This window comes from Anas platyrhynchos, chromosome 2 (genome assembly GCF_047663525.1).
Source record: "Anas platyrhynchos isolate ZD024472 breed Pekin duck chromosome 2, IASCAAS_PekinDuck_T2T, whole genome shotgun sequence".
In the NCBI taxonomy this organism is placed as follows: Eukaryota; Metazoa; Chordata; class Aves; order Anseriformes; family Anatidae; genus Anas; species Anas platyrhynchos.
In genome coordinates, this window is record NC_092588.1 from 146708705 (window position 1) to 146713246 (window position 4542).

Sequence of the window (4542 nt, forward strand, 5' to 3'; positions counted from 1 at the left end):
TCTGAAAAGCTTATAGTCCTCAATTACAGCGTTCCAGTTGTGCGTGTCCCACCATGTTTCTGTGATAGCAATTTAGATCATAGTTTTCTGGTTGCACCATGGCTTCCTACTTCCTGCTTGTTTCCCCTGCTACATGCATTGCTGTAGAGACACTTCAGCTGGGCTATCAGCTGCATCTCTTCTTTAGAAGAACCCTCCCAAATTCCTTTGGGACAATTCACAGGTATTTCCCCATGAAATACCTGTGAAATACCTTGCTTCATGAACTGTTGGTGTTCCCTTGTAAGAGGTGCATCCCCTTCCCCCACTGAATCTAGTTTAAAGCTCTGTTTAATAAGTCCAGCCAGCTTGCTGCCCAGAACACTTTTGTACCTGGTCAGGTGCACCCTATCTGGTGTCAATGTGCCCAGTCTCTCAAAAGCACATCCAAGAGCACAGAACCCAAAACCCTGAGCATGGCATCAGCCATGCAGCTAATCATTCACTTGATCCATTTTTCTCCTTCATCTTGTTCCCAACTGCCCAACCAGAAGGATAGAGGAGAAGACTACCTGCAATCCCAATCTCTTTAATATCTTTCCAAGGGACATAAAATCCCTTATGATATTTCAGAGTCTCCTTGTTGTAAACTCCTAAATGAAAGGGTACTAGTCCTCTGGCCCCACTAGTCTTGGTAGCCTCTTCATGATATCATGAATGTGGGCCCTGGAGAGGCAGCAAATCTCTCTAGAGATATTACCTGGAAGGCAAATGGGTGCTTCAGTGCCTCTTAGCAAGAAGTCTTCAAATACTAATGCACTTTTTATTTATTTATTTATTTATTTGTGGAGGGGAGGGCGGAGGGGGTAGGGAATGGGGGGAGTTGGAGGGAAGTGCATTGGTTCAACTTACTGGAAAGCAGTTCAAACACTTCCTCATGCTGGTGTAGTAGTCACTAATCCATGCTCATACAGAGTATATACTGATGAGGCTCTATGACATCTCATGTGACCCAGGGCAACAGGAAGAAAAATGGCAATGTTCCCACAGAATACTTCATATTCATTATTATTCAGAAAGATTTCTGAATTTTGCTCTGGATGGATGTAGAATTTCTAATGCAGTGTATTAGAGTGGAAATGATTATTTACAATTTATTTGTACGTGAAGGTTCAGGTTAAGAAAGGAATTATTTCAACTAGAATCTGGATAAATACCAAATCATACTGGATAGTAAACTGGAGAAATATTAAATTTTGTTCTAGAAACAAGCAAAAGAAACTCTACAGTCTCCTAATCAGAGTGCAGGTACAAAGCAACAACTGGCCAAAGTCACTGAAGAACCTTTAACTGTACCCATCTACACAGAATTTCAGAAAGGTTGAATGTAAACAGAATATCTAGTGTATCCTTGAAATGAACCAAGAAAATTATATTTTGAAACTATATCTGGCAAAATTTTCAAGAAGCCAGTTGAAAGAAGTCCTCCAAAGGCACAGAAACACACACATACAAATATTTCATTTCATTGTGATGCACAAGAAAATAACATCAAAACAGATATTGTTAAAAATAATATATATGCATTTAAGGCAATATTCACAAAGGCAAGGTGTCTCAGTGTCTTTCTAAAGGAAAATGATGACAAGTTCCTTGCTGATAACAGGGACTGAGACAGTAGTCTGACATCTAGGAAAGAAAAATTTCTCTGCAATTATTTATTTTTTTCTCTGAACATAAGTAGACATGGGGGCAAGATGAACTTTCATATAGTACTTGTGCATATCATTTGGAAATAAAAACTCTACAGGCTTTCAACTGTGAAACGTAAGAAATACCATGCACCATACAGAAGGGATTTCAAGTTGGAGACTGCTTTTTCTTTCCATTTCCTCTCTGAACTGGGGGGCCATTGGCAGTGATTACTTGCAACTCATGAACAAAGGACACATCTCCTCATTAATGCTATTTCAGACTTATGTAACATATTGGTAGAGATATATGTAACATTTATGTGATGACTTCAGCAGCAAGCAGAGATTTATCTGAATGAACGTAGACCTAGTCACCCTAAGTTCTCTTTACATCTGTTGAATATTGAGTCTGAATAATAAGTTGCATCTGAGACACAATTTATTTATCTTAAAATAAATGCTTAAAACAGATTAAATTAATCATGTTTTACAACCAAATTGACTACAAAGACGGTTTAAAATGTAGTCATCTGCATGTAAGTGTGTAAAGTTAGGTTATGAAAATCTTTCTTGGCACCAAGCATTATCTTTTTATTCATCATCTTTGCACATTCAGTAAATGATTACTTATGTGGTAAGCTTCTTGGGATTTTTCCTCCTCTCTTGGATTTGCTTTAAATATAAGCTGGACATGGATGACTTCTATTTATCAAGAGCACATGTGGAATTCTGGCAGTTATATATACATATATTTTTATTTATTTTTCTGGAAAAGTGAGCTATTTAGGGAAGTTTGCTACTATTGCTTAACGGAACATATATGTGACATATACATATATATATATAAAAGCTGTGATTTGGCTTCTCTCTTCCATCATGCCAACAAGAAGGGCTGTGAAAATTATTGCTGTTCTAAATCCTAGTGAGTTGGATGTGACAAGTTTCCTCAAAATGCTCTCCAGTCATTTCAAACAGGGATTCTGCCAGCCCTCAAGTTCATACAGATGATGTACTACTGTCTGCTCTGGGTATCAAAACTGGCTATCAGTCATGCAGCAGTCAAAATTTGAACTGGACACTACAGGAAAAGGAGAGGAAACATAGCCATCCATAACACTTCTCAATAATAATCCTGATAGTAATACATTTTGAAGTTGAAATGCCTTTGTCTTCACCGTGACAGTGGGGGGTAATGTTGAGTCTCAAAAGCTCTGTGTTGTGTACTGATATACATGTAACTTCTTAATTTAAGTCATCAGTAATTTTGTGCAAAATATATACAATATTAATGCTGGCTTTGCCCACACTTACAAGAATATTACACAGAAAAGCACCTTTTTAAACTAGAAAGGATGTTTTAATGAATTTGGTAGTGAAGTGAGAATTTGACAGACTTTCAAACCCTGTAAATTTAAGATATACATTTATTTAAAATTAGGATAATATTTCCCTGCTTTACAGGAAGACTCTAATGATAACCAATTGATAGTGTAAAATAATGAGAAACATCATAGGAATCCAGTGAATGTGTGGGACTATGCCTTAATTTTACAGTATTGTTCACAAAATCAAGATCACATCTATTAAATTGTTTCTCTTACTATTGCTTTTATGAGAGTTTCATTTTGTCAAGAATTCCTTACCTGAGGGATGCGTTTTTAAAAAGCGATTGTCCCACTCCAATTATGATTACTGAAAAAGTTTTTTTTTTTTTAATTTCCTGCCTTTAAGAAGACTGCATGGATAATATATGTATATATATTTATACACAGACTATACACTATTGCACTTAATATGACAAAAAAAACACTGTGATTGGCAGGATTTCCTACAAGAGTAATATTAAACACACATGCTACCTGAATTTTCTCTAACAGTCTGTGATTTAAACTGATCCAGGTTAGGGAAGGCACAACATTTCCCAAAGAGTGCAGATTACAGTTTTGGCTCTCAGCCTATTTGCCCAATTTTCCTCTTGCAAGTCTTCAAAAGTAAACACATTTCTAAAAGTACATAGTTGAACAGGGCAGTCCTGAATGATTGATGCTTTTGCAAGATCAGAGCAAACAGTTACTAACAGAGCAGCCAGGAGAAAGGAAGTACAAGAGGATGGGATCTGCAAAAGCATATTGAGTAATGCTTATTGATACATATAGGAATGGATACATAAAGACATTTAAAGATGGAGTTGCAGTTTGAATTATTCAGTATAGAGGTATGGCTGACTACTCAAGTTATGAAAGAAAGAAGGTGAAGATGGAAGAGAATAACTCATCTTTACTGGAAAACTGAAGAGTTTGAAATAGTGATACAAGAGTGGGAGAGAAGAAGGAAAAATCATGGAAGGTATGAAGGAAGAGGAAAATACAATAGCCAAGATTAGAGCTAAAATTGGAGAAAAAAAAAAAATCAAGTTTTCTTGAAAACTTTAGCAGTTAAATTAAGAATGAAACAGGAAGATTTTGCTATATAAGCACACCCCAAAAGCATACAATTATAATATGATAACACTGATTTAATGTGAATATTTCTGATTAGTTGTGTTGTTTTGAGTGACTACCTAAAAATATGCTTTCTTTGGAAAAATCAGTTATAATATAATGATGCAATTTTACCATAACCCCATAGTCTTTCACTCCCTGCGTGCTACTGGAAAAGTACATATTGTAGTTTGGAAGTCTACAAAAGGAAAAGTTGGGGGCAGGAGGGATGAGCTCCCCAGGGAAGTGGTCACTGCACCGAGCCTGACTGAATTTAAGAAGAGATTGGACTGTGCGCTTAGTCACATGGTCTGAACTTTTGGGTAGACCTGTGCGGTGTCAAGAGTTGGACCTGATGATCCTTAAGGGTCCCTTCCAACTCAGGATAT